The 21,888-nt window shown below is 33.4% G+C and overlaps 1 protein-coding gene across 1 annotated transcript in view; it reads right to left on the reverse strand.

Annotated features, from left to right (window-relative positions):
• Positions 1 to 21,888, reverse strand: part of LOC133180692 (uncharacterized) — a 323,243-nt gene that overhangs the window by 46,073 nt on the left and 255,282 nt on the right. The gene's annotated exons all lie outside the window — the stretch shown is intronic.

The raw sequence follows: 21,888 nt of genomic DNA on the forward strand, positions 1-21,888 counted from the left end.
AAGTTTATATACTGTGAGACCAGCTTTGTAATATGAAAGATTAAAACCCAAAGAAGTAGAGTTTTCAGAATTTTTCCAAGAATGAAATTTAATAATCTGTATCCGGTCTTCTTGCAAATAAATATTCTGTCTTGAGAGGGCACGAAAATAATCTGACTCGATACCCCCCTCCCCCCTCTTTCCCCCTCAATATCAAATATAGTCGTTCACTAATATATTTTAATGTCCTTTTTTTAAGAGAAAGAATGAGTTTTAATACAATCATACATTCATGCAAATAGAAAATTCATCAAAAATAACAGGCTAAATAATGTAGGAAGCAAATATAATCAATCCGAATTTCCTCTGTTCAAAATTTGAGGAAAATTCGGTCAGAGGAAATTCATATGAAAATATCTTTTAAAGTAACTCATGTAGATATACAATATTTTACATTGTTTGAAAGCACTACAACTAAGAAATAATTAACTAGAAAAAAATTAACTTTTTAATTATTTCTAATTCATTTTCCAAGCTTATTTTACAAGCCCCCAAAAGGAAAAATAAGCGAATTTTTGCACAGGGGTGTGTGCATTTTTTTAAAGAATTAATTTTATCTTCGGTTGATTACCATCATTATTTCATCAATATTTATTTTCCTTATGACTACTTTTAAAAGATAACAAAAAGTCAAAATGATTTGAAAATATTTTTTAGGTTAAAGGGAATATTAAATACGTTGGACGCATTTTTGGTCTTTTTCTTTACTAAAATGAGAGATTTACCTCCCTTTGGCATAAACGCCTATAGCTTGTAAACCAAATCATATACATATGCACTTTTTTGGCTTAAAATAATTAATTATGTTTATTCTTACAATTAAAAAAGAAAAATTAAATTTTTAATATTTTTTGTTGTCAGAAGCCAAACACCTTAAATGAAAATTTAGTAGGCTTCATTTCCAGACAAAGGCTCAGAGACTACAAAAGCTGGAGTAGAAATTCTACCGAATTTAAATAATAGAAGCACTGAAGTTGTGCACATCGGTTTTTGTTTTTCAATTTCTGTATTCAAAATGGCGCTAGAGAGGGGTCAAAAATTAGAACGCCTAAAAGAGCGAAAATTTACACATATTTTCCCTTTTATCTTCTAAACTAAAAATATTTTGATAAAACATGTAGAATAAAAGTTGTGCACAATTTTAGGGCTTTCATTTGACACCACTAAAAAGGGTCTAGCCCCTAAAATTAGGGATCTGGGGCCCTTTAAAGTTTTTGCTTTATAACTCAAAAACGGTAAATATTTCGAAATAGCTGCCGTAATTAAAGTTGTTATTTAACATCTTATTGATCTCAAGAAAACGTTATTTTGTTTGAGTCTTGTGTTCTAAATGAGCTAGAAGCATAACATATATACAGGTAAGTGTTTTCATTCAGCAAGTAAACAAGAGCTCTTCATGCGTGTAATTAAAATAAACTTACTATAAATAATAAACCTAGCTACATTAGATGCTAATACTCTTTAGAATCAGGTTCTTGAAGTATTTTGTGCTTTATTTCCAAATTATTTACTGACAACTTTCCCTTTTATTTCGTTTGTTTTCAAATTTGGATAAACCAGTCTACTAAACAGGGAAAAAAAGATAACCTTTTCTTCTTATCATATAAGAACAAACAATAAAGTTAGAAAATAAAACAAAACTTTAAACGTAGACTATTCACAGCCATTAAGTACACGCCTTTTACATTCACTTTGTGTGTTTACAATTATGTAACCCCTCCCTCCATAGCGCGTGGCAAAGGAGGTCACCGAAGATCAATCGGCGTGTGAACCAACGACCTAAGGTCATACACAAAACAATCCATAGAATGGCCATTCCAAATACATTTTGTTAACTAAGTGATGAGTGGATAAATATGTTGAATCTTTCAGACTATTTCGTAATATCTTTGATTAAGTCGCTAGTACATTTCAATTTACATATTAGAAGAAGTTGCATATTTATTTTTATAAACATTGTATTTCTCGATGTTGAGATAATTGCGCTTTGTGGAAAATTACTTTAAAATCATTTCGAATCTTTCATATGATTTCGTCTTACTGTTTATCACTCGCTCGTTTTAATCAGCTAGTCTTAACTGCCTTTCACTTATTCACTTCAAATTCAATGCATTTTGAATGCCGAAAAGACCACTTTGTTTGTGTATTAAAGAAACAGTTTATTTATCTCTCTAATGTTATTATTTAACAAGTTGCTATTTCTTTCATGAACATTAAACAGCATGTATGTAATTATCACGATAATTGTACGTAGAGGTCACATTTTTAATTGTCAGGAAAATCGAAAATAAAATTAAGTACTTTTGAGTTTGTATTATTTTCTTCCTAACTTACAATATTATTGCATACAAAATACTAGGTCGGACGCAAGTAAGCTAAATATTTCACTTGTATTTGAAAATTCTATCGAGCGTCGAAAGAATTTTACCCGTTAAAAAGTGTACCAAAAAACCCTTCCTATGCAGTTTTCTTTGGGAAGCAATTGGCTTAGATAGTTTGTTCCGACATGTGTTGACAAAATTCACGCAATGAGAAGCCATACATTTCGAACTTGTGACCTCTTGGTCAGTGCATGTGAAGATTACGCATGGCAATTAGTGTCTGGAAAATAAATGATTTGACAGGTTAAGATTTGTTCTCATTCTAAATTAAATACAAACACAAACCCGTTATTTTCTTTGTTATTTTATACCGTCCCTTATATCAGACAGGTTATTTTAAAAACGTGTTGTTTAGGAAGATTAATCTTATGCATTTGTTTTATCTCATCTAATAAACTGAATTTACACATGACACGAATTACTGGTACATGCAATTAAGTACGCGTAAATGTTTATGTGGAAGAGGGCCCAAAATAAATACACTTCGAACTCTGGAATTTCCCTATTTTACTGTTTAAATCATAGGTCCGCTCAGCTGACGAGTTGTTTTAATAACGGTAATAAATTATATTCAAGTCCTGGCCAGCGATCGTTACGGTTGGTGACACTGCAATTAAACAGGTCGATACTCAGGTACTAAGATACTAACGGGTATATATATTTTCACCTAATATGTTTTCATTAAGTGTTTTGATAAGAAGTAAATTGCTGGATGATATCATGTTCTCCCTGATCACATCGATAGCGTGTAGAAACAGCGGTACATGAACACACGCTTTTGTGTACAAAGCAAACGTGTAAACCAAAAGGATGGGAAAAAACGACGAAATAAAAACATTTCTCTATTAACTGAAATTATTGTCTTTAGACAGATAAAAATAAATGATTATCCGCCTGAGAACATGTGAAAATTATACCCAAATACAATGTAACGAAGGATTTGGGGTGTATTCCCGAGTACACAATTATAGCAATGATGTGTACATGTACATGCAGAATACTGCTTTTTTATCCTTCGTCCATGTGTTCCTCCTTAACGGAAAAAATTATCAGTAAATTATATTATACCGAACGAGGTTGAAAAATGACGAACTTTATTTCTTAAAATTAACAGCAATTATCAGACTTTTCTCATATCACTGTAAAAATGCCCTAAAAAACTAAAACCGTCTTTTTGACTTTGTCAACGCGTTTGATAGATAATGAAAAAAAAAACGCTGGCAGATTTAGAGGAGGTTCAGGGGGCCTGCCCTCTTTTGTATCCAAAATATACACAAGATTTAATAAATCAATTTTTTATGTGGGTTTGGGCCCCTACCCCGACACAAAACTGGTCGGGCCCCCTTTTCAAGACTCCTGTATCCGCCACTGAAAAAGAATGTGTTGTTCTCTTGGATGTCGATATCTGAATTATGTTTTAATTAAACACCTTGTCTAATATATCATGGGCGCCCATAATAGGACGATTATTCGTTTTTTAAAATAAAGTGGTTCTTACAGATGTTAAAAAAAATTATAAACGGCTAATTAATTATTTTATTCATCTACAACAAATGTTAGTTTAGTTCTTTGCTTACATAATCCAACTTTTATAAATTAACACGAAAGTCGTGCGATCGTATACAAATACTCAGAAGCAATCTTTCATATTTAATGAACGTATAGGTGAATAAATTTCCTCTCATCACTATACGTATACCCCCATCCTCGAAATAAATAGAAAGTTTTCCTTTCGCAGTCGGTTGGTTTTACCAGGTACATGTCAGTACAAGTGAGGATGGAGCTTTCCAGAAGCAGGTGATGAATTCCGAGAGAGATAGGCACTGCCTATTTTATATACATGTACATTCCTAGGGACCTTGTTTTCTGAACCGATGTCACTGTTATTCAAAGACCTAGCTAGAAATTCTCTCTCTCTCTCTCTCTCTCTCTCTCTCTCTCTCTCTTTGAAATGCAGGCCCGTCGATTATAAAAAAAAAATGACAAAATAATTTCAATTTTTAATAAGTATCTCACCTTCCAAGCCAAAGACCCAAGGAAGCTTTTCTGTTCATAATTCTTCATCTTTGTTTGCTTTCTTGGTGTATATGAGCGTTATCGTCGTTGTTGTTCTAAAGCTACTTGTAAATTTTTCTCATTTTTATCAAGAACCACAGGACCATAACAACGTAAATTAACACAGAATATTTTTGATAAAGTTTTATTCAAATGAAGGGTCACATCCTCTTTTAACGGATACATGTAGTAAAAGTTAGATGGGGTCCAGGCGCGGATCAAGGAATTTTTTTCCACGCGGGGGGGGGGGGGGGGATCCCCCCAAAAAAAAAATTCAACCCAGAAATTTCTTGACGAGCCAAAAAAAGAAACTCTTTTCCCAAACGTGAAAAACCAATTTCGTGTGTGTGTTTGTGTGTGTGTATGGGGGGGGGGGGGGTCGCTGACTTTTAAAGCTTCATACCTAAGACTTTTCATACCATTTTAACACAGATCCGCGTTTTCGAGGAAGGGTCCGCGTTTTCGGGGGGGGGGGGGGCATGGTCACTTTTACTTGTCTTAGTATATACATTTAACTGCCCCCAAACCCCTCTAGATCCGCGCATGGGGTCATTTGAAAATAGTATTCTCAAGAACCCCTGGACTAGAATGAGAAAATTTCCAACATAGCATACATTCATTTTTTTTTTCAAATATTGATTCCAGGGAGAAGGTTTGGGCCGGAAAGAGTGTTCATAATTAACATAGGAATTTATATATCCCCCCAAACGAAGTGTGTGGGTTTGGGGTGGAGGTGTTTTGAGTCTTCTGGAATCACACTGTCCGTCTGCCTAGCTGTCCGTCTGTACGTGATAGTTTGCCAAGGATATTATAACTTTGTTATGAAGAAACTGGAAGGTCAACTTGGTACAAAGATTACTAATGATCCGAGGGTGTGTCAAGGTTTTGATCCAATGTCATTCCGGCAAGTTCAAGGTCACTGGAAAAAAAAATAGCAAGTATCATACTTGATACAGGAATTGCTTATGACAAAATTAAATGGTTTGACACGACCTTCATCCAAGGTCATTCCTGTAAGTTCAAGGTCACTGACAGAAAAGTGTAAGATTACTGTATGTGCTATAATTTTGGAAGCTCATACTTGGAACAAAGATTGCTTATGATCCACCGGTTTGAGATAACATAGTACTAGACTGGCAGAAGAAATGGCAAAATTCGTGCCTGGATTATAAATTTATAAGGGGTGGGAGGAACGCAGGAAACTTTTTCTCAGATTGCTTGAGATGGGTTTGTCCTGACCTTGAACAAAGGCTTTTTCGGCAAGTTCAAGGTCACTGGCAGATAAATATTATTTTTTCCCCCATGTTATAACTTTGTTATATAAAATCACTGGAAGCTTTTACTTGATACAGAGATTGCTTATGATCCAAGAATGTGTTTTGACCTTGATCCAAGGTCTTTCTGGCAAGTTCAAGGTCACTGACAGAAAAGTGCAATATTCTTTTTCAGGTATATCTTTGTCATTGAGTATCACTGGAAGCTCATAATTTGTTCAAAGGTTGTTTTTGACCTTAACATAGGTCATTTAGGCAAGATCAAGGTCACTGATATAATAAGTGTAAAATTCAAAAAGGTTTAGTCGCGCACGTGGCGCAGTGGTAAGAGTGTCTGCTCTAGAGTCGTGGATTAAGGAGTTGATCCTTACGTCGCAGGTTCGAATCCCAATGTGGGATGCAGAGACCGATCCTTTGGATGAGACCGTACAAACTGAGGTCCCGTCTGGCAGTAGGTGCTGACACGAAAAAGATCCCTCACTGCTCAATGGCCATGAGTGCCGAGTATAGGTCAAATTTGGAGACCTCCATCGGCAAATGGTGGCGTCTCCATATGATTGAAAAATTCTCGAAGCTGACGTTAAACAACATACAAACAAACAAACAAAAAGGTCCATAATTTTGTAATAGAAAAAATTGCATGCATTTGCATTTCACTGAAAAGTTGATAAATATATCATCCAGAGTGTGTAATGGTCTTGACTTAAATTCGAGGTCACTTAGAATATGATGTTTTGGATGAATAGTCTGAAAGAATACGTGACTGTGATTTTTTTTTATGTCGGTGACATACAGATGGTGTTTGCTCTTAACCAGCTGCAGAATGTGTCATGGCTTGACGCAAGGTTATTTGGACAAGTTCAAGTTCACTGACGGGGGAATTTTACATTCCTTAACTGTCTTTCTACTGTTGAAACATTGAAAGTTGATGCCCCTTACAGGATTGTTTATAACCTTAAAATGTTGCACGACCTTGACTCAAGGTCACTATGTCCTGTCCGGAGCTCAGACGGAAGACCTATTCGTTGCATTGCAACGAGCTCGGCTCTAGTTATCCATACTTCTTTTGTTGACCTTTTTGCACTTACACAGGATTTAATTATTAAATTACTGTTTTGGGGTTACATTCAGATTTACAATGTGAATATTTATCAAAAATGTATTTTTTTTATTTAAAAAGATAATATTTTCGGGAAACATTATTATTATACACCAACCATTATGACTAATTAACAAATAATTATGAAAGGGAATGCACGTCATTTCATGATAGACATTACAAAATTTACACACAATTTTTAACAGATCTTTGACTCAGACACTTTTCATCAAGATATTGTACTATTTAGATTTCTTAGGATTTTTGATTTCCTTCAAAATAGTTGCATGCATTCACATTATCACGGTTGTGAAACTTCATTACATGAGACAGTCTTGAAGAAAGTATGAGAAAAAGTAACATTAAATTAATTATGACGTCATAATGGATCTAGCACCAAAAAGACAGTCTAAACTAATTTTCTCAGTATGACGTCATACGACGTAGGTTCTACGTTAAGTGAGATTTAAACGATTTAAATTTTTCAAAAAATTTAGATTGAATCCAAATGTTAATACAAAGACTATTTCTGTATTTTGAAAGATGGAGAACATCATACAATGTGTTTTAATATCTCTCAAAGGTCAAATAGGGTGAATTTTGAACGATTTAAATTTTTCAAAGAATTTAAATTGAATCCAAACGTTAAAACAAGGACTATCTCTGTATTTCGAAAGATGAAGAAAATCATACAATATTTTTTAAAATATTTCAAAGGTCAAATAGGGTGAAATTCAAACGATTTAAATTTTTCAAAAAATTCAAATTGCTTCCACAAACCTAAAACCGCAACAAATGATGTTCTCTTCCTTCAAAATATGTAAGTTGACTTTTGTTTATTATTTCAGTACAATTTAAATTTTTTGAAAAAAAAATGAATCGTTTAAATCTCACTCTAATTGACCTTTGAGAGGTTTCAAAACACATTGTATGATGTTCTCCATCTTTCAAAATACAGGGATAGTCCTTGATTTAACGTTTGGATTCAATTTAAATTTTTTGAAAAATTCAAATCCTTTAAATCTCACTCTAATTGACCTTTGAGAGATTTCAAAACACATTGTATAATGTTCTCCATCTTTCAAAATACAGAGATAGTCCTTGTTTTAACATTTGGAATCAATTTAATTTCGAAAAATTTTAATCGTTTAAATATCACTCTATTTGACCTTTGAGAGATTTCAAACCACATTGTATGCTGTTCTCCATCTTTCAAAATGTAGAGATGGTCCTTGATTTAACGTTTGGATTCAATTTAAATTTTTTGAAAATTTAAATCGTTTAAATCTCGCTCTAATTGACCTTTGAGAGGTTTCAAAACATATTGTATGATGTTCTCCATCTTTCGAAATACAGGGATAGTCCTTGATTAAACGTTTGGATTGAATTTAAATTTTTTGAAAAATTTAAATCCTTTAAATCTCACTCTATTTGACCTTTGAGAGATTTCAAAACACATTGTATGATATTCTCTATCTTTCAAAATACAGAGATAGTCCTTGTTTTCACATTTGGATTCAATTTAAATTTTTGGAAAAAAATTAAATCGTTTAAATTCCACTCTATTTGACCTTTGAGAGGTTTCAAACCACATTGTATGCTGTTCTCCATCTTTCAAAATGTAGAGATGGTCCTTGATTTTACCATTTAGATTCAATTTAATTTTTTGAAAAATTTAAATCGTTTAAATCTCACCATATTTGACCTTTGAGTGATTTCAAAACACATGGTATGATGTTCTCCGTCTTTCAAAATACAGAGCTAGTCCTTGTTTTTACATTTGGAATCAATTTCATTTTTTCGAAAAATTTTAATCGTTTTAATATCACGATATTTAACCTTTGCAAGATTTCAAAACACATTATGATGTTCTCCGCCTTTCAAAATACAGAGATAGTCCTTGTTTTCACAATTGGATTCAATTTAATTTTTTTGAAATATTTAAATCCTTTAAATATCACTCTATTAGACCTTTGAGTGATTTCAAAACACATTCTATGATGTTCTCTGTCTTTCAAAATACAGAGATAGTCCTTGTTTTAACAATTGGAAGCAATTTAAATTTTTTGAAAAATTTAAATCCTTTAAATCTCACTCTATTTGACCTTTGAGTGATTTCAAAATCCATTGTATGATGTTCTCCAGTTTTCAAAATACTGAGATAGTCCTTGTTTTTACATTTGGAAACAAATTAAATTTTTTGAAAAATTTAAATCGTTTGAATCTCACTCCATTTGAACTTTGAAAGATTCCAAAACACATTGTATGATGTTCTCCGTCTTTCAAAATACAGAGATAGTCCTTGTTTTAACATTTCAAAGCAATTTAAATTTTTTGAAAAATTTAAATTCTATAAATTTCACTCTATTTTACCTTTGAGAGATTTCAAACCACATTGTATGATGTTCTCCACCTTTCAAAATACAGAGATAGTCCTTATTTTAACATTTAAAAGCAATTTAAATTTTTTGAAAAATTTAAATCCTATAAATCTCACTCAATTGACCTTTGAGAGGTTTCAAAACACATGGTATGATGTTCTCCATCTTTCAAAATACAGAGATAGTCCTTGTTTTAACAATCAAAATCACATCTCATCGAAATCGGACGGAAGACCCACTCGTTGCTCGCAACGAGATCGGATCTAGTTAAGATCTTCCATTTCAGTCGGAAGACCTTATAGTGATTGTACTGTTTATTAAGGTCTTCCGTCTTCAGCGGAAGCCCTTCTTGTTATTCTTAGGTTTCTTTTCCACTATTTTTATTATTATTATTATTATTTTTCTTACCGATTTTGTGCACGCGAGTTCTCGAAAACGGCTCGATGGATTTTCATGAAACTTTCAGGTCTGGTAGAACAACAAGAAATCTAGAACTGTTTTTTTTTTAATTTTGATGACGTCACTTTCGGTTCGGAGATTTCCACAATTTAGTGATTTTAAGAGGGTCACTTTGTCCGAGCGTTTTCTAAAAGAGCAATGATCATAGAAGTATGAAATTTTCAGTGATGATAGAGCAACCTATGTAGAAGTAAATTTTGTATCTCATAACCACCGGAAGTACAAAGCGCCGCTGCTCGCTATGGCTCGAAATTTGACATATCGAGAGTTTCAAAATTTCTAACACTTTTTCTACAATATCTTTTTACTTGGAAATATTTTGTTATAACATATAGAACAAAAGTAGTGCAGAATTTAAAGATCTTTCAAATGATGTCTTGGAAAAGGGGCTGGTCCCTAAAAAAAGGGATCTAGAGGGGCCAAAAGTTTTTTTCCTGATATCTCAGAAGGTTTTGAGAATTTGTAATACATCAAAGAAGCAAAGTTGTTCACAATGACAAGTAGCACCTAGTGAGATCATCCAATCTCGTCGAATGACGTCACTTCCGGCCAAACAGGAAGTAGTAAAAAATTGCCTATTTCCACAGATATTGGCATTGAATTGAATTATACATGTCACAGAGGACGTCCGACCATATTTCCTGTCGAGAATCGCCACTTTTGTCAACTTCCGGTTAAACCGGAAGTAACCATAAATGACGTATTTCTGCAATTATTAACATAAAATCAAATGATATACTTCACCCAAGACTTCTGACACAATTTTCTGTCGATTGGGGTCTCTTCCTGTCAAACCGAAAGTAGTCTAAACTTGCTTTATTTCACCAAAAAATCAGAATAGCTTTCAATCATAAAAATACTAAATACATATCGACATCACTTTTGATCTGGAGGCATTCTTTTTAATGAATGGTATATTTATCATTTACCTATTTTACAAGCAGTTCTGAAAATCGGACGGAAGACCTACTCGTTGCTTTGCAACGAGCATTGCCCTAGTTATTCTTAGGTTTCTTTTCCACAGTTTTTATTATTCTTTTTCTTACCGATTTTGTGCACGCGAGTTCTCGGAAACGACTTGCTCGATTTTCATGAAACTTTCAGGTCTGGTAGAACATGAAAAAATCTAGACATATATTTTATTTTGCTTTGATGACGTCACTTCCGCTTCCGAGATTTCTGCATTTTAATGAATTTTAGAGGGTTGGTTTGTCCGCGAGTTTTCTCAAAAAAGGCTTAAGAGAAAAACTTGAGATTTTCATCGATGACAGAACAATATATGTAGATGTGACAAACGTATTTCATTCTCACCGGAATTGCTGCACGCCGACGCTCGCTATGGCCCGAAAAATGTCCTATCGGGATTTTTAAAATTTCTAAAACTTTTTCTACAATATCTTTTTACCTGTAAATATTTTGTTAAAATATATAGAACAAAAGTTGTGTAGAATGTCATGATCTTTCAAAAGATATCAACAATAAGGGGCTGGCCTCTACAATTAGGGAGCTAGAGGGGCAAAAAGTGTTTTCCTGATATCTCAAAAAGTATTGAGAATTTGTATAACATCATGGAAGCAAAGTTGTTCAAAATGACAAGTAGCAGCTAAGGAGATCATCAAAAGTCGTCAAAATGACGTCACTTCCGGTCAAACTGGAAGTAATGGTAGATGGCTCATTCTTGCTCATATGACCGTAGATGTCTCTCGATCCCGATCTCATCTCCTTGAAATTTAGACGGAAGACTTATTTGTTGCTTTGCAACAAGCTCGTCTAGTTAGGGTCTGCCAAGCTTCCTTCGGAAGACCCTTCTGTTATTCTACTGTTTCTTCTTATTATTTTATTTTTTTTTCCCCGCCGATTTTCAGCAGGCGATTTCTCGGAGACCTTTCATCCGATTGCTATGAAACTTTCATGGTAGATACAATGTGTTATTGCCTAAAAACGCTTTTTTTTCAATTTTTTAATATGTACCTCCATTCATGAGTTATTGCCCTTTAATCGATAATTGGAGGGTCTCTTGTCCAGTAGAAATCTCCGTCACGACATATGATATTTGAATGAAAATTGGAGAACTTGTAACTAATACATTGTAGATTTGCAGAACATTAAAATTGAAGGCTAATTTTATTAAGTTTGGAAGCTATGTGAGGGCAAATTTTAAGAATTATTTTTCCATGAAATTTTCCTGCCTTTTGTTTAATAACTTTTAAACTGATAAAAATTTGGTAAGATATATAGAATAAAAGTTGTGTGTAATTACGAGAGCTTTCAGATAACATCAAGAAAAAGGGGCTGGCCCCTATATTTAGGGGACAGCAGGTCATAAAAGTATTTTTTGGATAGCTAAAAATATTAAAATATTATGAAAAAGTTTGAATGACATAATTTCTAACATATTAAATCTTGTCATCTGGTATAAAGAAAAACAAGCTACGTGGTATATTTTATTATATTTTATAAAATAATTATTTGAGAATAATACAGGAACAAGTTGTCTACAAACCAGCCACGCCTTTTTGGGGCGTCGTAGCACATGCTTGTACGGTTTTAGATAGTTGTTATGTTTTAAATAAATTGTTTTGATTCGATTTCTCTGTTTTCTTTTATTTAAATCGTTTATAAATGGAAGTTATTTACACAAATAAACGTAAATCAACATGTACTAATGCATCCGTATAGAAAAAGTCTAAATCGGGGCCTCTTGTTTGTAACCTGGATGTAAACAATCACGAGCGGCATTGTGGGAAGGAAGATACTAAAGACCTGATATACGAAAAACGTGATTTGATCTGATGCTTTGTTTGTAAATATTTAAAAAAAGAGTAGTTTGGTATAGCATAATGCTTCATAATCAATATTTTTTTTAAAAATAAATCATGTATTACATTTAATCTGATTATTTTATTTTTTAAAATGTCATCAGGTCGAATATCAGGTCTTTAGTATATCAAGTCTTTAGTACGTCCCTGGAAGTAGCCATGCAAGTCGGAATTACAGACAGAAGACTGAGAAGTGAACATTTTCTCAACGTGTACGAGCTGTATGTAGACATGAATATTTAATCCACATCTACGAAGCACATGAAATCGTTGGCTGCATACAGGGAGCATTAGTCTTGAAGGGATATATATATATTCTTGCGCAAATTGTTTACGAGGAAATTCTGACGATCACATTAACAGCGATGAACATGCAGTCTGTGTCGGAGTTTTCAGTGATAAATGTAGCGAGTGACGAAAGAGTTCTTGGTGACTTTTTAATATGTGATTGGCGTGGACCTTGGAAATGAAGGTTAGAATTTTTCTTATCTAAAATTTAACAGCTGATTACAGCACTGATGTTTACATGTATATATGCCAGCAAATGTATAAATGTACGCACAAACACTGATGTATGTTATCTATTTTATGGTTCAGACTCTGTCTGTTAGCCCTGACATGACATTGTCAAATCCCCATTGCTTTACCTTATATTTAAATACATGTGAGCATGTAATTTCACCAAGACTTATTTTTTTGATTGAAACAAAAAATTGCAACAATTCATCTTTACACTATCTAACATACTACATGTATAAACATGATAGTTATTGTTATATATTCTTCAACAAGTATGAATGGCTGTGAGAACCAGGGCTTTAAATAATATTATAATTTGTTATACCTTTAAAAATTTGTTCCTATATAAATCTATATCAGCTGTATACTTAAAATGTCTAACATTTCCAATGTTTTAATGAGCAGTCATAAAAAAATCTATGTTGAACCGCGAAGTGAGATATTGAACCTGTCGATGAGATCAATGGACCGCTAACATCACACAATGGGCGGGATTAGTTAAATCTCATTTCTCATTTGCATTCGTTGGTGTTCGACAGTTACGGAATTGACCGAGTTTTACTTCAGTCTCAGTGCTGGTAAAGGAAATTTACATCACAGAAGCCAGCACAAAATACATGTATGGCAAACAAAAAAAAAATATAAGGTATAACGAAACATTTCTTGACTGTGTTCTCGCAGGGCTCTCAGTTCTGTATAACTGGTGCCGTTGAACGGCCCCATTCCCAATGCAAAATAAGTACCTTTTTTCCCAAAAGAAAGGTGTAAATTTCCCAATTTTCTATAACAAAATATTTTTGAAAAATCAATCGATGAAACTTAATCACCAAAAAACAAACACAAGTGAAAGTGAGACAGTATAAGTGGCAGGGGATAGTTTGTACTAAAGACCCGGTCAAATTTCTTTAAAAACTGAGATATCCCCTGTTTGATGTGATATTTTATGTAGAAAAATTATTAGAATAATTATGGGACACATTTGCAGTGTAGCAGAGTGCTTGCTGAAAAAAATGATGTGCAACATGTAGGTGTCACTATGACGCTTATCATATACAGAGTTGTAAATGCGAAACTAAGACATGTGGTCAGTTGCAGAGGAAATTCAGCTGAAAAGCAGTAGGCCTTAGAAGAAGGTGTGTATCTCAGAGGGAAGGTGAATGGCCCCATATCAATTGGTGAATTTTCATTAGGACATGCATTGATTTACAGACTACTGGGTGTTTTATCCTGCTCGCTCAGGCCTGGGGGTGGGTTGTATGGGTGCGACTGAGGCCCAAATCTTGGAAAAACAAGCCAAAATGTGGGGAGTTCCCAGGTGCATTTTTGGTACATGTGCACTCTAATAGGCAGATAACATGTAATTTGTGGACATAATTTGTGAGCCATGGACATGTGAAGTGTAAATAATTAGCCCCTGGAAAACTGTCCCCATGTACATGTTTTTTATGGATCGCAATCATATGTGTACCCCTCGACACATGTTTGGCATAACAAAAAACTATCCTCTGCCCCCTAGTTCTATGTACGACTGTATTAGTTCATGCCACATATATTTGTAAACTGGTTCGGGGAACCAGGTAATTGTTATTAGGGATTTAGGAAACATTATGAGCCATTAATGCAGAGTATTACGTCAAGAAAATTGACAAGAAAACATCATCTAGGTGCCAAAATATAGACATTTTATTTAAACAACAATAAGCTTCGCCTAGCACCACGCCCACCAGTCAGTCTCACACTGAATCTGAAAACCACAATGGCCATGTGATCGAAGAAATTCTAGAGGATGTGACTAGCAAATGTCAATCAGAAAGACAAATAACCGCAGTTTCAACACTCAAAGTTAGAAATGAGCAAAACCAATGTACTTCCAAAAGTAGACTACCCATGTTTGTTCTGTTTAACAGTTTATTCAAAACCAGAATTAAATTGATGATGAAATACTAGAAAAGCAAAATTTGGTCAGTTTTTTCATAAATGTTGGTTTTCCCAACTTTCCCGAAAATGATGGTAATTTTCCCAATTTGAACGGCCCCTGACCCTGTCCAAAAAAGTGGTGTGAGAGCCCTGTCTTGGGGTAAAATGCAATTTGTTGACCCCTTAATTGAATCAAACTGTTTTCCTTCGGCCTAATGGCCTCAGGCAAACAGTTTGGTTCTTGGGTTCGACAAAACACATGTTGCCCTCGAACCCAGTTAATAAATGTATATTATTATTGGAAAATCTAAAAATGTCACTCAGTTAAATTGCAGAAAGAAATTAGGAAATATTTTTATGCAAAAAAGTTTGAATTATTTCTGTGATAAGACTGCAGGATTGGTTTGTGTTATGTTTATTGCCCCTTCAATTTTTTTTTAGTCATATTATTATGCCACCACTTGCTGGTGGAGGCCTGCAAATACAGACCTGTACTTGACACTTATGGCCTTTTGGAAGTGAGGGATCTTTTTCATGCCAGCACTTCCTGTGACACAGAACCTCGGTTTATACGGTTTCATCCAAGGAACCTATCTCCACATCCAGCTGTGGGATTTGAACCTGCAACGTAAGGATCAGCTTCTTAATGACACTTTGATTGATTGTATGTTGCTTTACATCTTACTTGAGAATTTTTCACTCATATAGAGACATTACCACATACTGGTGAAGGGCTTCAAATATAGACCTAAATACTTGGCAGTCAGGCCATTGAGCAGTGAGGGTTCTTTATTGTCACAACATCTATTGTGATGTTTTAAGGTCTCATCTGAAAAACCTTTGACTTTTACTTCTAATGCTGGACGTTTGGTGAAGGAATCTTCACTACCTAAGTACCTATATGTTTATGTCTTAGGTTTGACGCAGAATGAGAATCAAGCCCAAGCCTCCTGATTACAAAATGAATGCCCTACAACTAGGCTACCACTACAGATAATGAACTAGATTAATTTATACCATGTAAAACATTGTTTAGTAAAAAATTAGTTCTTGAAATTAGAAAATAGAATTTTTTATGACTGGGGTATGTAAACTAAGAGTGGTATTTGGGTTATACAGTAAAAACTGCAAAGACTTATAATGAATTGAAGCGAATAGTGAACTGAGTTTCATTCCCAGTGGTTTTAAAACATACTGAAAACTAAACTGAAAAATGAATACATTTATAATGAATCAAAATTATTTGTCCCTGACACTTATAAGCATGTTTTACTGTAATGACAAAATAATGGGGATTTGTTTTCACCGTGGCTGTATATTATGAATAATTTAACTAGTCGATTGCAACTTTTCAGTTTTAAACTAATCTTGTTCAAGCAGATGCTTGTCTGTCTCCATAAACTCCAACGAGCAGGAGTTTATGGAGACAGTCGAGCATCTACTTGAATGAGACTAGTTTTAAACATGCTATCTACATTTTTTTAAAAAAATATGTATACTGGTATATTATTGAAAGAGTACATATTATACTAAAAATACCGACTAACCGGTTATGAAAATCATAACCTGTCAACCCATACTAAACCGGTTACTATATTTCTGACTGATTAGATGGTTATCCAGTTGACCATTGCCATCCCTAATAAATTTTTTACATGTACAAGTAATGTGCATTTCCTTTATGTGAAATCATGAGAAAAAACCTCCTAATTAATCCCTATATGTTATTTTATTACATCCTCAAAATTGACTGCATGTGAACATCTATTTAATAGAGTACTTTTTACAAATAATACATGGAAAATGTGACAGTATCTCTGAACTCTGTTTGATGGTTTCATTAGGGATGTCAATGAATATTCGAGTACTCTACTTTCATTTGATCATATTGACTATTGACTAAAATTTGTTTAGTCGGTTATTCCTAAAAAAATTGCTACTCTTTAATTCAGTGTAAAAAAAATGGATCTGATCAGTTGATTTATAAACATATAAGTGTTCAAACTCAGGGAAAGGCTTAACCGGTCTTTGTTAATTGTTCAAAGGAATTTTTTTTGTTTGACAAACATGCATTGGCATACTTTAAAAGATGTCAGATCCAAATTGTAAAGTTTCAACCTGCAATTTTTTAAGATCTCGTATAATGTAGCTACCAATTTATGAAGAATAATAAAACAGCTGAAATATATTTACAAATACATGTAAATTGGGGGACAGTTATGAGCATAATTTAAGGTGTTTCTTTCTGATATTAATATCAATCATTTTAAAATTGTATTGATTGTTTGCAAAAATCTCATAATTAAAATTTTGTTTTTATAATTTCTTTAATTTTTCAAGAATTTCTTGTATAATGGTTATAACGTAATAATAATAATAATAATATAATGCTTTATATAGAGAAGGTAACCCGATTAGTACAAGGTACTATTCTTCCCCGAGGCCTTCTAAATTTCAAACAACATATTACATAAAATGATACAATCAAAGATAAAACATGTAATGATAAGTTCATTAATTCATAAATAATTAAATGTAATATAATGTTCAACTTAATGAAATATAGGCTTAAGATAAATAAGTCAATATTTATAGTTCAGGAGACATAGTTGAAAAACAATAGTAATACTAATACAAAATGTACAAAAGAAATATACAAACATATATTTACAGACGTTGGCTAATTATAATTATTTCCACATTTCTTTTAGAAATATGTAAAGATGGTGACAATTTTACATTTAATGGTAGGTTATTCCATAAATGTACACCTGAATATTGAATCGAATTTGTAAATAGAATTGTTCGATGTTTTGGTAAACGAAGATTATAATTTAATTCTGAACGCAGGGAATATGAATCATGGCTATGAAAAACAAAAAGGTCCTGGAGGTATTCAGGGCTCATACCATAAAAAGTTTTGTACAATAAAATACACTTATGTAACGTGACTAATTCAAACACATTTAGCATGTTTAGCCATCCCAGTTTTTCAAACAATGGTTTTGATGGTTCATCATGTGCTGCATCATGAATAATTCTAGCAGCGTAGATTAAATATTGTACAGGCTAGCAGTCTCTTAAAGACAAATAGGAAAATGACATGAAAAATTAATTTAAATTTCAACAAGTACTCGACTTTCATTCGACTAAAGCCTCTGACTGTTCGACTAAGCTGTCCAAGTAAAATTAACATCCCTATTTATCATTTATAAGTTGCACATTTTTTTTTTAAATTTTAAATGAGAAATTTCAATTTCTTTTGAATAGGTGTGACTGCTATCTGATAACTGAAATTTGATACCAAGCATGACCATATTTGCCTGAAGACCATCTGCTGGGAGATGACAAAGAATAAGCAGCGTATTGAAATTTAAACAGTCACACAAGGATAAAAGTCCTTCCATCTAGGATAATGGACACATCAGGCCTTAATACATTAAGAACTTGTAATATATATGTATTTTTACAAAATAATTTAGAGAGAACTGCTATTTTGGCATATACAACAAAAAGTGTTAACATATGTGCATGTTTCAAATGACTTCAGTGCAAAGGGCATGTACATGAATGAGGGTTGTTAGAAAGTTTGCGGACACATGAACGAGGGTTGTTAGAAAGTTTGCGGACACATTGATATACGGAAAAATTACTGTGCACTTTGAAAAATGACATTTTTCTGATTAAATTCTTAAATTTTGTTTATCTGTTTATTAGTATGTAAAAAATCAGGTTTATTTACTAAAATTTTGAAAATATACAACGACTTTTACTGTGCAGTCATAGGATTCATGGAGCAATCATTTGATGTTTTTTTGATGTGACATGATGTGACAACCTGATTCCAAACCTGTTAAGCTTTTCATAGCTATAAATACCTTTCAGTTCTATCATTTACATGTCTTTTCCCTACTTCAAATTTGAATAACTCTAGCAAGTCATGTTACTTTTTTCTATTGTTGCGTATCAAATATTAATGAGATCTTAAAATCTATGTTTACGCAGAAAAGCAATAGGTATGGAAACTATGCAAAATCCATAGGTGCAACACCCATGCGATAAACAGTGTACTGGGATATCGCATGGACTGGGGCATCAAACATGTTAATCCTTCCATTAACAAAGCTACTACTCTTTGAACACTTTTGTCCTAGATATGTATAAGAAATCCCTGAAGCATCGGAAAACATTTTAGTTTCTTTTGGGTATTTTCCTGTCTGAAGAAATAATTTTTTAATAGCTCGATGCTCTCCAAGACTTTCAATGACATTGCAATTCTCGACTTTGTTTTTTTGCTTTGATCATCTATATTTAGCGATGAAACAGTCATAACCCCTCTAATTTAATTCAAAATTTTTTTGACCTCTCATGAATATGGTAGAGACAAGTAAAATATCATTAATTATACCCCCGCTCCGAAGGAGAAGGGGGTAAACTGTTTTACCCTTGTGTGTCTGTCTGTCTGTCTGTCTATCCGTAACAAATTTTTCGTCAGTTTTCTCAGCAACTACTCATCGCAGATGCTTGAAATTTGAGCACACACTTTGTTGAGGTATGCCATATGGTGGGATTCATTTTTGTACGAATCCAATGTCAACTTCCTGTTTATCCATATGTCTGTCCGTACCATACATAACATATTTTGGTCGCAGTTTTCTCAGCAACTATAGATTGCAGATGCTTAAAATTTTAGCACACTCTTTGTTTTGGCCTACAATATGATGGGATTCATTTTTGTACGAATCCGATGTCAACTTCCTGTTTATCCGTGCGTCTGTCCGTACCATACATAACAAATTTTGGTCGCAGTTTTCTCAGCAACTACTGATTGCAGATTCTTGAAATTTTAGCACGCTCTTTGTAAAGGCCTACAATATGGTGGGATCCATTTTTGTATGAATCTGATGTCAACTTCCTGTTTATCCGTGTGTCTATCCGTACAATACATAACAAATTTTCATTGTAGTTTTCTCAGCAACTATTGATTGCAGATGCTTAAAATTTTAGCACGCTTTTTGTTTTGGCCTGCAATATGGTGGGATTCATTTTTGTACGAATCCGATGTCAACTTCCTGTTTATCCGTGCATCTGTCCGAACCATACATAACATATTTTTTTCGCAGTTTTCTAAGCAACTACTGATTGCAGATGCTTGAAATTTTAGCACACACTTTGTTAAGGTATGCCATATGGTGGGATTCATTATTGTACGAATCTTATGTTAACTTCTTGTTCATCCTTGTGTCTGTCCATAACTGAACTTGTGTACATTCACATCAGAATGTATATTCACATCAAAGCGGGGGTATTACTAGTGAGCATTGGCTCACAGACTTCTTGTTTTTTTTTTTTTTTTGCACCACAACAGTGCAATTTTTAATTTCAAGAAATTGGTCTGATTTCAATATAACTTTGCTTACAAATAGACAACTCTAAGATACATCATTCTTTTTATCTTTTTAGCTGTTGTGAGCCAAAGGCTCAAAGAGCTAATGCTATGGCCATTTGTGGGGTGTACGTAAACTTTTTAGAATATGAGCCATAACTCAAGAACCCCTTGGCCAATTATTGTCAAATCTGTCACAGGGTATCCTTGGCCCAAGGGCTCCCGTTTATGTTAAATTTAGAGTTGTGACCCCTTAAATAAAGGGAGATAAATAGGACAATAAAACCAAAAGTACTGGATGCTAAAAAATTGTCTTCTCAAGAACCACTTGTCAGATTACCACCAAACTTACACAAAAGGATGAGGATATATTGTAGATTAAAATTTGCACGGGGAATCACCCTGAAACAAAGGGCATGGTCTCAAGGTCACTTCAAAGTTGAACAAAAATTACATTTTATTAAAATGTTGATATTTTGCTTACTATTAGGACTAGGATCATCAAATCTTGTCAGTTGATGCATCTAAGGACCTCATATCATGTTGACTCAAAAGTAGGTCATGGTTACCTACTTTGTAAATTTTGCGGCCATTCTTTTTCAAAATGATTTAGAGGCATATTTTGAACAATTTAAGGCTTATTATGATCATCAAACTTTGTCAGTTGACAAATGACAGATTGAGACCACTATTCTTTAAATTTGCTTGTTGTGTCTTGGGCTCATAAATCACATTATATCTACTGCGATCAACTTCAATGGATTCAAATATTTTTAATGAATTCTTATAAAAAAAAATTACTTGAATATATGTGTAATATACATGTACATGTAAAAGATTATTTTAACATGTTACAAGAATTTAAATATGTCTTTTTTCCCCTTGAAAAACATTTAAATAAATGAACCCAAGAAGTACAGTAAAACCATTTTATCTCAATTTCAACTGGATCAAGATTAAACATCAAGAAATCCAATGACTCCAGATAACCCTGCAGGGTAAAAAACTTAAAGAATAAGTGGTTGAGAGTACCAACTCACCTCAACATATAAATGGTATTTAGATATCGGTTTTTGAGATAATGAAGTTTAAGTCAAAGGCTAAAAAGGGGTTATGTTAAAATTTTCCACAAGTGACACTGTGTCTTACTTAAATCATCCTTGTGCATTTCTTGTAAGAGTATTTTTCTACTTACTGATTATCAAACAAGGGAGATTATCAATCGGTAACACATTTGGATTACTTACTATGTAGTTATGTTGTGTAAATTTTTTGTAAAGCAATTATTATAACAGTGATGTAGCAAAACACTGATGATTCTGTAGTATTGCACGTTTTACTAACATGATTGCATCAAAGATGTTAGATAAATAGAAGAGAAAAGTCTAGAAATTAAAAATCAAAAGTCAAAGGTCAAGAAATGAGGGTCTGGGAGTATTAGTGTTTTGGATACTATTTCAAGAGTACTGTTGGAGAGAGTACAGTTGAATTATATATCCTCATGCGCACTCCAGATTCAGAGTTCCGGAGTTGAGGTCTCTTGACATTTGGGTCAAAGA

This window comes from Saccostrea echinata, unplaced genomic scaffold, assembly GCF_033153115.1.
Source record: "Saccostrea echinata isolate AGI-Se365-2 ecotype Australia unplaced genomic scaffold, CSIRO_AGI_Sech_v1 ptg000007l, whole genome shotgun sequence".
In the NCBI taxonomy this organism is placed as follows: domain Eukaryota; kingdom Metazoa; phylum Mollusca; class Bivalvia; order Ostreida; family Ostreidae; genus Saccostrea; species Saccostrea echinata.